This window comes from Nerophis lumbriciformis, linkage group LG05, assembly GCF_033978685.3.
Source record: "Nerophis lumbriciformis linkage group LG05, RoL_Nlum_v2.1, whole genome shotgun sequence".
Taxonomy (NCBI): Eukaryota; Metazoa; Chordata; class Actinopteri; order Syngnathiformes; family Syngnathidae; genus Nerophis; species Nerophis lumbriciformis.
In genome coordinates this window covers 50,320,074-50,332,748 of record NC_084552.2, presented here as the reverse complement: position 1 = coordinate 50,332,748, position 12,675 = coordinate 50,320,074, and the positions used below count along the sequence as shown (strand labels likewise).

General features: G+C 41.0%; 1 long non-coding RNA gene across 1 annotated transcript in view; it reads left to right on the top strand.

Annotated features, from left to right (window-relative positions):
• The window catches only part of LOC133605693 (uncharacterized), a 43,811-nt gene extending 31,379 nt beyond the window's left edge, over positions 1 to 12,432 (top strand). The window contains exon 3 of the long non-coding RNA XR_009815168.2: positions 12,280 to 12,432. This is a non-coding gene — a long non-coding RNA (uncharacterized lncRNA). The remainder of the gene's footprint in view (positions 1 to 12,279) is intronic.
• The last annotated feature ends 243 nt before the right edge of the window (positions 12,433 to 12,675 follow it).

The window sequence follows — 12,675 nt, the reverse complement described above, 5'->3', positions numbered from 1 at the left end:
GTGGGCTGGCCCTCACACTCTCGAGGACCCCTAATGAGCCGTCTGCTAATGAAGGCCAATTAGTGGATTAATGAACATGTTGGCCGAGTGGGGAAATACCTCCCCTTCTCTCTCTTCTACCCGCAGGTGCTTCATCCTGGCTCTTTAAATACTCGTGTAAAACTGTAGCTTTTTTTCAAGACTGTAAATCCTCACCCCCTCGTCTAATTCTCTTACTCAGCTGCGCCAGGCAAGGTCACATGGGACGCCATGGGCAGAGATTGTAGCTGCGCAGGAAATAATATGAGCGTATGAGCTCTCCCGTACGGCTCGCCGGCATTGTAAAACAAAGGCGTTCGACTTAAAACATTATTAGGGCTGCAACACGTTGGAACCAGGCGCTTAGTGTGCGAAACCTTTTTTATAACACAAACGTGCCGGGCGAGGAACTCACCGTATGCAGCATTGTAGAGCCAAAGATAGCCAAAGTGGAGGATTTGAAGATTTGTGCAATTATTTATGTTGGACTTCTAGCAAAAATCAAAATCTTCAGCCTAGTAACCATACAATTAGGTGTCATGCTTTCTACGGACAGAATATGCATATCATTTGTGCATTGTGATACAGTGCATATACTCATGTTTAATATCAATATTTGTATCAAATACTGCAGCTTTTGATTTAAAATGTGTTTTTGTTTGATAAATGACAACATATTTATTGATAAATATGCACAAAAACTTCTACCTTCAAGGGTATTCTTACTTTCTTTCTAATATTCTTATCAGAGGTGGGTTAATGCGCTACATTTACTCCATTACATTGACTTAAGTAACTTTTTTGGATACATTGTACATTTCTGTGTAGTTTTAATGCAACACGCTTTTTACTTTTACTTGAGTTTTTTTGTGAAGAAGTAACACTACTTTTACTTTGCTAGATTGAGTTTCATTATGATCGCTACATTAATTTAAATGTATTGATTACTGCTTGCAAATACGTATAGCCTATTTAGACTTCTCAGAGAGACTTCTTAATGCAGGCATTGTCACATGACTCTGTTTCACCAATCCAAATAAAGCACTATGACCTTGGACTCCATTTTACCAATCAAACAAAGGCACTCAGAAGAGGCAGCAATCAATGTTTACTTAATAACTAGAAAAGATAACATTTATATCAGGCGCTGTCATCTGTGTCGGTAGAAATGTTTACATTTCAGCCTACAAGAATGCCACTTTCAACTAGACAAAACTTGAAGCAGTGAGTTGTACATGTTTTATTGTTTTAACTGTGCACATGCTAACATGTGCACAACTAAAAAATCCAGCCCTGTTATAACGTCATAAGTGACTGTAAAATGTGCATCTTTTGTGGTACATGTTACGCACACAAACCCAAACAGTTGCAGAACAAGTACCATTAAAACATAACTATTAAATAAATCAGAAGTTGCTTTTTACTTGAGTAGTTGCTTCACTTAAAGGGGACCTATTACGCAAAACAACTTTTCTTACCCATTGGTATTTGTTTTTCTGTATTTAGTATCTGCATAAGTCCCGACAGCGGGGCTCGGTCGGACTTGGTTGGTTCGATCCCCGGCTCCCGCCATCTTAGTCACGTCTGTTGTGTCCATGAGCAAGACACTTCACCCTTGTTATTGATGGGTACTGATTACGGACTTGCAGTGTCCGCCATCAGTGTATAAATGTGTGTGTGAATGGGTGGATGTCGAAATAGTGTCAAAGCGCTTTTGAGTACTTTTAAAGGTAGAAAAGCGCTATATAAGTATAACCCATATAAACCATTGCGTTCCTTCATACTTCCTCCAAACGAGCCGTTTGGAATTTGTGGCATTTTTTCAATTGGTGACGTCAGCGAATATCTCCATACATTGTATAGCTTTACCAGGACAGCGTAGTCCGACGTTGTAGTCAATAAGTTCCTTAATTTCCTTTATTTTCTTGTTGTCGGGCAGACTGGCTCGTACATGCACATGCATCCTCCGCCGTTGCCATTTCTAATACAAAGTAGCAGGTAGTCTAAACTTATGTCTGTCAGTAGACTTGCTATGGAAGCGCTATCAACTACAACATGGCTGACGGGGAGAAGACACAGTTGAAGTGGAGGCACATACATAAGACCACCACAAAACGGCGCATCTTGAAGAGACGGTCAGAAAGCGGCTTGAAGATGGCTTGTAAAACATAATCTATGCAAAATTTTGACATGTATGTTATGTAGACCACAATGAAGTGTTTTAAATATAGAAATAAATCATTAAATGACCCCTTTAATAGTAATGTAACACTTACAGTGCTATCTTGTACCCTTTTAAATGTTGCCTTTAACTGCAATTTTTGGACAAAAGGATAATTTGGGCTTGAGCAGAATGATTCATGGTTCTTTGGAGCCAACAACATATGGAGGTGTACACAGGATTTGAACAATTATTTGCATTTAATTGCAAATAATTTTAAACTTGTAACTGTGCACAGTAATTTATACATATTTAATTTAATTTAATTTAATGATGCTCTCCAATTGCAGTAGTCTAAATATTCACATCTCTGATCACATTTTACCACTGGGTTGCACTAACTTAATCTTACTGAAGTACGGTAATTATTTGGATGACTAATTTTTACTTACTTACTTAAGCCATATTACTTTAAAGCAAGGATGCCCACACTTTTTCAGTAGGCGAGCTACTAATCAAATGACCAAGCTGAGCCTGCTGAGGTGATCTATCTCATGTATGTTTTTTTAACATGCTAAAGGTGTTTATGGAAAATGTATATAGATTCATTTTTTTCTTGAAACAAGAATATAAGTTTGTGTATTAATCTTACTCTGATGACTTGCATTGATTGGAATCAGACAGGATTCACAGTAGTGTTGATAAGTTCCACAACTTTGTATTTGTATTGTCTGGGGAAAAAAGTCCTTATCTTTTTCCAATGAAAGTGGTAGGTTTTTATCTTATTTGTCCAGCTCCCATACTCGTTTTTATACCCTCTACAAGAAATACATTGAAGGCTAACTCCATAGCTTCTAGCTTGTGTGCACTAGTTTCCTGAGACCTTTATTTTGTTAACACACATGTCGAAATACTTTTATTATGAAGACAGGAACTGTGTGGTTGATCTTGACACTTTTGACGGCAGATGTTTGGGAAGAGAGTGTGTTGAAATAAAAAGTGTTTATCACGTGCCTGCCGCTCGTATTTTTCTTCACACTGAGCAATCATCTCACAAGATCCTCGGTTGCCGTGTATGTCAATCAAGTGACGAAGGTGACGTCATAGTGAAAAATTATGATAGGTCATTTTAGGTCTATTTTTTCACGATCGACTTAATGAGCACTCCTGCTCTAAAGTAATGTACTCTTACTTGAGTAAAAAATGTTTCTGCCCTAGCCAGCTGCATTTTATCTCATTAAAATATATGACCAGGGCACCCAGCTGTTTTTAAGGACCTACTGTCAAAACACTAATCAAAGATCCCCTATTTGACAGTGCAGTACTGTAGAATATTGTAAGCCTGGGCCCCTCTCCTCTCCTTTTTTGTAAGGGGCGCCGGAAGTTGGCAGACGCGTCAGCGATCCTGTTCTGTTTCCCTATGGTGTTTGTCTGATCTTGAATGGGATTGTGCTGAAAATATTATTTTCTCTTTGGGGATTAATACAGTATTTCTAATTCTGATTCTGATTCTGAAGTTTTGAACTGAACTCGCAAGCTGGTCTGATTCCTGGAACATATTTGTCCCGTGGGCCACAAGTTGTATAACCCTGACGTAGAAAATGAGCACAGAGGCGCGTAAACAAAATTAAGTGTGTACATCTGTCTATATTGTACATATTCTGCATTGGAATATATTTCGGAACAGTATAGTGTCTATGCTAAAATTAACTCTTCATACTGTTCCCTCTGCTTTGTCATCCTCTCCTCCCCTCCCCCTTCATCTTGCTCTACTGTCATGTCTCCCACGGGCACCCCCCTGGAGCTTGGTCCTACACAGTCAGCTACTTGGCTGTCTCAAAGACACGCCTCTATAAGTACGTCTTTGTCAGACCCGGTGCTGTCACTGCAGAGCTGCAAGGCTCAGACACAAACAGCCTAGAGAGGAAGCAGGGGGGATTTTAATTGTACAAGCACTTTGACCTCATGTGGTTATTTGCAGCCCGTTGTGGCGTGTGCCCAAGTGTATTTGTGTTGCAAAGAGAGTTTCATTTATGTTGCACACTTGAGTATCTCTGACAGCTTATGAGCTCCTTGCATCGTAACACATCACTCATGAGAGCGGGAGGGAGGTGACTAAGTTATGACTGTGAGGGGAGACGACATGGAAATAGTGCAGGAAGGAAGTCATAATCACTGTACTGTGTGGCTGAGAATAATGGCGTGTGTGAAGTGCAGTTACCACTCAGTGCCTGAGAGGGGCGGCAGAGATGCAGATGTCTGTTTGCACAAACACACGCACGCACACACACACGAGCGTTCTCACCTGAAATTTGCCAACAAGACCGTGTAGCCGTCGGGAGCGACCCCCCGTGAAATTGGCGCCGATGATCGCCCGACGGGTGCGCGTGTCCTCGCACACCACAGTGTTGCGGGCCCGTCTCCAGCGTTAAACAGGCTAATTGGCGTGGAGTGACATCAGAGCGAGTGCGGCCCAGCTCAGCAGTGCAGCTCTTCTTCTGCGGCCTCGCGGAACTTTGCTGATGTCCCTCATAAATACTTGATCAATAGTTGAGCTGCGGTATTATGCAAGCATGCTAATGTACTCCGCGAGTGTGGAAATGCTCTGGTGCTTGACATTTGGCTGAAATGTGTCTCCTGCTGACACAGCCTGAGGATCGCTGCCCCTCTCCCCTCCCCAGCCCAGAGGCCACGGTCGGTCTGACGCATCAGTGCGTGCCTGACCGTGGACGCCGCAGAGGGGGGTCTCACCCTCATTTCCTCCCTGTGGAGCTCAACCAGGTGTGTCCTTCGCTCCAGGGTGCTTTGAATGTGAATTATTGGCTGCAGGGGGTGAGAATGGGTTAGACTTTGTGTGAAAGTTGAAATAGTAAAGCAACCGCATTGTCATTGTCTCTTATGCTCAATATTGTTGCGATCCTACAGAGTAGATGTATACTGCATCATAGCATCACTCATAAATGACCATAAACTACTGCACTATTTATTCATTAGAACTTTAATTATTGTTTATGTATTTAATAATTATTTATTTACTTATTGTATATTTATTTATTTACTCATTTATTCATTCACATTACAAATACAGAACCAACAAATTGGTTAAAATTATTACGCTCTGCTCCTTCCTACTCTTTTTCGGACGTGCTATAGTGAAACAACTGGAAATATGTGATGTATTACATTGTAATTGTATTCATGTTCGAAATAAACTGACACTAGCCACCCAACTCATGGAGCTAAGTATAGCAGCATTTTGATAGTTGGGTAGCGCAATGCACTACAATAAGGGTCCCCAGCCGCCAGACCACAGCCCGATGGGGCATGAAATGGCCAAAAAAAAATTCCGGAGCAATTAAATAATCGAATGACACCCCTTTTTAAAATGGTATACGTACACTGTTTACTTTACATTCTGTTTACAATTGTCCATCCATCCATCCATCTTCTTCCGCTTATCCGAGGTCGGGTCGCGGGGGCAGCAGCCTAAGCAGGGAAGCCCAGACTTTCCTCTCCCCAGCCACTTCCTCCAGCTCTTCCCGGGGGATCCCGAGGCGTTCCCAGGCCAGCCGGGAGACATAGTCTTCCCAACGTGTCCTGGGTCTTCCCCGTGGCCTCCTACCGGTTGGACGTGCCCTAAATACCTCCCGAGGGAGGCGTTCGGGTGGCATCCTGACCAGATGCCCGAACCACCTCATCTGGCTCCTCTCGATGTGGAGGAGCAGTGGCTTTACTTTGAGCTCCCCCCGGATGGCAGAGCTTCTCACCCTATCTCTAAGGGAGAGCCCCGCCACCCGGCGGAGGAAACTCATTTCAGCCGCCTGTACCTGTGATCTTGTTCTTTCGGTCATAACCCAAAGCTCATGACCATAGGTGAGGATGGGAACGTGGATCGACCGGTAAATTTAGAGCTTTGCCTTCCGGCTCAGCTCCTTCTTCACCACAACGGATCGATACAGCGTCCGCATTACTGAACATGCCGCACCGATCCGCCTCTCGACGGATGACGAATGTTAACAATTGTATTCTCAATAATGTCAGTCTTTTGCTGAAGTATCAGCCCTGACTTCATCCAAGAGTTCAGTCCTGCTCTGGGTCTCCATTTCCCCCAAGCTTAAGGATAATTAATGTAGCCTGTAGCAAGCCTACCGCCAAGCAATTAGCAAATAATGAACATCTTACTTTCTTTCCCTCTTAATTAGGCCTTTTTCTGACAAACAGCCTCAGCAAGCCTCTTGATCAACTACTTCGTCACGACCGCACTGGCTCTAAGAACGTGCGGTCTCTGCGGGCCGCCCCTCTCCCTCGCCTGCCTTAGCTCACCAGTGTTGGATTTTTAAAATGCGGATCCGACCATCCGCTGCCAAGCCATAGCAACGTTTTAGTCAATAAGCGGTCGGGCTGCGGTCAAGCCAAAGAACTATTAGAGTGTGGGCACATTTATTTGTGTGTTTTGGGCTTCCCTTGTCTGATGAGTCAACAAAGTACGAGAGGTTCTCAGCTACAATGAGCAAGAAAACCTTGATGCTCAACTTTATTTGGCTGCCTGGATTCAAAGCAATTACAAAGCTAGTTGCATTGTTGAATTTAATACAAAACATTTACACATGACAGTCTAGACTCTTGACACTGAATGGAGTGAGGTCAAGTTAGCGTAGTTAGTGCCTCAAGAGCGGAGGACAGTTTAAAAAGAAGTTTTTATAATCTATTTTACCTGTCTTTCAATAATGCTTGGGAATTGTTATACTCATATATCATATACCGTATTTTTCGGAGTATAAGTTGCTCCGGAGTATAAGTCGCACCGGCCGAAAATGCATAATAAAGAAGGAAAAAACATATAAGTCGCACTGGAGTATAAGTCACATTTTTTGGGGAAATGTATTTGATAAAACCCAACACCAAGAATAGACATTTGAAAGGCAATTTAAAATAAATAAAGAATAGTGAACAACAGGCTGAATAAGTGTACGTTATATGACGCATAAATAACCAACTGAGAACGTGCCTGGTATGTTAACGTTACATATTATGGTAAGAGTCATTCAAATAACTATAACATATAGAACATGCTATACGTTTACCAAACAATCTGTCACTCCTAATCACTAAATCCCATGAAATCTTATACCGGTACATCTAGTCCAGGGGTAGGGAACCTATGGCTGTTTTGATGACTGCATCTGGCTCTCAGATAAATCTTACCTGACATTGCTTAACACGATAAATAATGAATAATTCCGCTGGTAATCACAGTGTTAAAAAATAACATTCAAAATATAAAACATTCTCATGCATTTTAATCCATCCATCCATCCATCCATTTTCTACCGCTTGTCCCTTTCCATCCATCTGTTTTCTACCGCAACTGTTCAAGAAGTTGCATTATTGGTAAGAAGAATTTTATTTATTATTGGTTAGCTTCAGGAAAACAATGTTTTTAAAAAGAATAAGAGACTTATTATACTTTAAAAATGCACGCAATAAGTTGTATTCAGTGTTAAAAAATATTATATGGCTCTCACGAAATACATTTTAAAATATTTGGCTTTCATGGCTCTCTCAGCCAATAAGTTTACCGACCCCTGATCTAGTCTCTTACGTGAATGAGCTAAATAATATTATTTGATATTTTACGGTAATGTGTTAATAATTTCACACATAAGTCGCTCCTGAGTATAAGTCGCACGCCAAACTATGAAAAAAACTGCGACTTATAGTCCGAAAAATACGGTACTTATTTTTTAATCAACCTTGACAGGGTCAAGAAAGGTCCCAAAAGAACCCAATTGGCCCAATAGCAAGTGGGAGTGCCTTAAACGGCCGCAAATTCAAAGGGACTCCTGACCCGCCCCATTTGATGGACCTTTTTGCCCCAATGCCACAATCCATTTGGGGTTCTTTTGCAGGTTTAGGTGCCGCGAAAAGTGTTGGCGTCTGTATCCTGTTAATTTGGGGACTTTCATTTCAGAGTTTTCTGCTGTTGCACTACGCTTCTACAAAAATACAGAGTCTAAAAAAGTGATTTTAAATTGGAAGACGGGTTATGGACCTGTATTCAGTAGTTTCTTTTGATGCGTCAATCGGGTGTTGTTAATTAGTAATCCTAGTTCTATTTGACATTTGTCATAGAAGAAGACTAACAAAGTTCGAATGTAGTCTAGTGACATTAATATGTTGAATATGACAGTATTGTCATGTGTCGCGCCTTAGAAAGTGTTTGCCTGTAAATACTTTCATCTTTTCATACATCAGCTGTTAAAGAGCAATGTACACCTTAGTTGTGTATTTTTCATATTTGGAGATCCGCATAGAAAATAGCCAATGCTAATTGGCTATTTTTCGCATTGAAAGGATTTTCAATGTAGATTAGCACATTCGCTTAAAACAATTTATTTTATGTTTTGTGTCACAGAGAAATGACTTTGTGTTAGGGGCGTGCTCTCTACCTTAAATTGCGATCCAATATGAATCTCGATACATGGGTTACGATTTGATTCACTAACAATACTTTTTCAAACATTCCGATTCGATGCGATATACTATTTGATGCGATTCGATACAGATGTACGCTTTGCGTGGTGAAAAGAAAATGTTATGTATCGTGTATCATGTCAGAACAATGTCATGTGTTTATTTACACATACACATACAAAACAGGCGGTTTCTGTATTAACTATTAGCAAATAGTAGAATTATTGACTTCAAGGCATTGCAATCCATAAACTTAAAGAAAAGATGTGTGAGTTAAAAAATGCAAATTGTAATTAGAAGTGTAAATTAGTTTTCTTCTGTTAATTCTTAGTTTAGTAGTATTTTCATTTGTTCTACATTGGCTCTACATTGTTAGAGTTTCAACTTTGATCAACTTTGAACGAACCAATTGACTGGCTCATTGACATGAACAGTGGGTTTGTTTTTATTTAAAGTGTGAGAGTGATGAAACATTTACATTACATTTACATTTACTTAACCAAAGCAGAAACAGCTGGAGCTTTGCACAGAGTGGGTGTGCGTCTCCTCTATGCTCTGTCGAGAATGGAATGGACTTAATTGTTATTACACCTAAAAATACAACAAATTGTGTTTTTAGTACAAGCTATTTCAGAGCAGACATTCAGTGGACAGGGGACCGCCTGTGAGGAAAGAATCACAGCAGCACCGCTTGTACGTTGAAGACATTAGAGTGTTACACGCTTTCAGGTCTCCATCTAAAAAAAGGTGCTAGATTTGTTGCCAGTCGCTTTTGAGAAAGAAAGTGACAAAGGAATTTGAAAAATTCTAGATTCGGCAAGAAAGTTGACAAACTGACAACACTGCGCTGACGTGTGTGTGAAAAATAAAGACGCAAAGACCCGCCTTAAGTAGCCTATGATTGGTGTACATTGCGTGGTGCCTTCTGTGGTTGGCTAGATTTAGGCAAAATATTTTATGAATTGGTCTGTGATTGGTTCTTTCAGTAAATCAATCAGAATGGCTCAAGCTACGGCAGGCTGCGATGAAACAAGTTTATTCTTATAAACAAATTAATATAGATTAGTGAATGGAAGGGGAAATATAAGCGTGAGAAATGTCAAGTGTGGCGTGAGAAAGTGTTTCATTGCGTGACTCTCAGGCTCAAAGTGTGAGGGTTGGCAGCTCTGCAGCTAGGTCTTTAGCAAGATGAACAGCGTAGTCAATGTTGTGTTTACCTCGCAGACTTGTGGCTAAACTGGAAGTCTTAGTTCCCTCATTGCCTGTTTGAGTTTCTTAAAGCCATCACAACATGTGAGTGCTCAGATTAGTCGTGCTGTTGCTACTGTATCGCTGCTTTCCTAACGTCACAAATGGCTATACCAGTGGTTCTTAACCTTGTTGGAGGTACCGAACCCCAGCAGTTTCATATGCGCATTCACCGAACCCTTCTTTAGTGAAAAATAAAAGTTTTTTTTTTTTTAAATTCAAGACAAAGTTATGTTTTTTTTACTGGTGCACAAAATGAACCACAACAAATTATACACCTGCAAATCATACGGAAAATTAGAGGGAACATTGTTTAGGGGTATCCATAATACGCCGATAGGGAGAAGTTTTTATTTACACGAGGCCGACTCACCGAACCCCTAGGGTTCAATCGAACCCAGGTTAAGAACCACTGGGCTATACTCTGAAAAAAAAAATACAAAATCCAAACGTTTAGACAAACACACTAGATTTAATATTCGGGGGTGCATTGTTTATAAAATATTTTGTGTGATGTCTGCCATGATGTTGCTGTCAGTCTCAACCAGTGTTGGTTAGTTACTGAAAACCAGTAGCTAGTTACAGTTACTAGTTACTTTATTTCAAAAGTAACTCAGTTACTTACACCAAAAAATAATGCGTTACTGTGAAAAGTTACTATTTAGTTACCTTTTTTTTTTTCCCTTTTTTTTTTTAAGGCCTTTTTAGCCTTCATTTCAGTACTGTTATTGCACTGGAGAATAATACAATCTGTTGATCAACTTGACATGCATTTGCATCACTGAACTCAGAAAGCAATGTGGTCTAAATACAACACACAAAGACATGTTTCAAAGGGCCAATTTATTTCAGGCCAGAACAAATTGACAAAACTATTTTAAACAGCTGCAACATAATGGCACTTTCACTTTCACTTTAAGTAGATAGGATCTTTGATCCAAGACACAACTTACATTTAACTAAAATGTTATTTTCTTTGTGCTCGACAAAAGAAACATAGTGAGAATGTTAAGAAACTCCACTTCTGGCTTCACCATGATGTCTTGTTAGTTGTTATGAGAGTAGTGTATGTGTGTGTGTGTGTGTGTGTGTGTGTGTGTGTGTGTGTGTGTGTGTGTGTGTGTGTGTGTGTGTGTGTGTGTGTGTGTGTGTGTGTGTGTGTGTCTCTTTAAGATATGACAGCATGTGAGGTGAGTGACGTCAGTGAGTGAGTGGGTGAGAGAGGTGAGGGAACGGCGACAGTGAGTGCGTGCAGGTGCTCTAGCTTGGTGGATGGCTGCGTCCAATAAAGTCACAAAGTTGCAACAAAATGCCTGCCTCGTCATTCACCCTCAGCTGTAAAGACCCACTGCCGGGTAAAGTGAAGTTTGTTAGCCCCGAAGTACATAGGCCCTGGAGGAACGTCTCCCCTGCGCTCCTCGACTACGGTCTGGGAGCCCCCGGCCCCCACCCACACAAAGCACGCCTTTTCTTTTCCACCGCAGCGCTCCAATAAAACACACTCAGATCTTCTGTTTCTAGCCGATACTGCGTTATTTTACGTTATTTTTTATGTAGTAACACATCATGTAGTAACGGTAACTGAGTTACTGAATATAAAAAATATCGCGTTAGATTACTAGTTACCGCCGAAACTAACGGCGTTCCAGTAACGCGTTATTTTGTAACGCGTTAGTCCCAACACTGGTCACAACCAATAATGGTACTCTAGTATTATGTCATCACAGAAGTCTCGCAAGATTAGAGCGGCCATATTTTGTATCAGATCTACAATCAACCGATTCATGACTTTCCAACCGAACATCGATCGATCCATACTATATATAGATCACCAAACGATGTATTCATATCTCTAAAGTTAAAATCGGTTATCGGTTTGTACCGATTATTTTTTTACACCCCTACTTTGTGTCTTATTTAGGTTACAATTGTTGGCATGCTTTATTTATATATGTTAGCTTTACAGTGCTTCAAAGTAGGAGCTTTAAAATGGAACTCAACCACAGTCTTTATTGGCAACAAGTTATCTGTCTGCAGAGCGAGCAAGCAGAGACCTAACGTTAGTAGGTGCAGAAAAGAAAACCTTTTTGTTTAAACAATATTGAGTTTGTGGAAAAACCTATTGTTACTGAAACGTTCATTAAACTACTGGCACTGTGTTATTTTGCACTACCTCAAATTTAACCTTTAGTGTCTTTTCTTTATTAAAGGACATTTGAAACATGTTCACAGTTTGGGTCGCTGCTTGTCATTAAGGGTGATAGTGGATCCCGCAGCCAAACCAGTGGCGAACCACCACTCTTAACACAATAACAAATGCATTCTCTCACTCTATTCTTGCCTTTTTAATATATTCTTCTGTGTTTGCTATCCCGTAGCCTCCCTGCAAGATGCCGGAGCGCCGCTTCGGAGGAGTTCTCTCCCAGCTGTGGTACTAATTGCGGCACAGAGACGAGCGCGGGCCAGATGGAGGGGAAGATAGTGCAAATTGATTCCCCACGTTTGTCTTCATTAAGCTCCCGGCCCAGGGGCCTAAGGTAAGAATGCTCCAGAACTCTGTGAGAATGTATGTCAAAACGTCAAAGGACAGCTCCATCCTGCCCTCTTGTTTCTCACCTTCTCCAACTCTCCATTAAACCCCTCCCACTGTCAGCCCCCCAGCAGTGCATAGTGCCACTTGTAATTAAAGGCTTTTTAGGCTTCTACTAACAGGGGTACATCGTGCCATAGTAGATTGCTAAAAGGGGGGGTTGCTGTGATCCCATACATTCTTC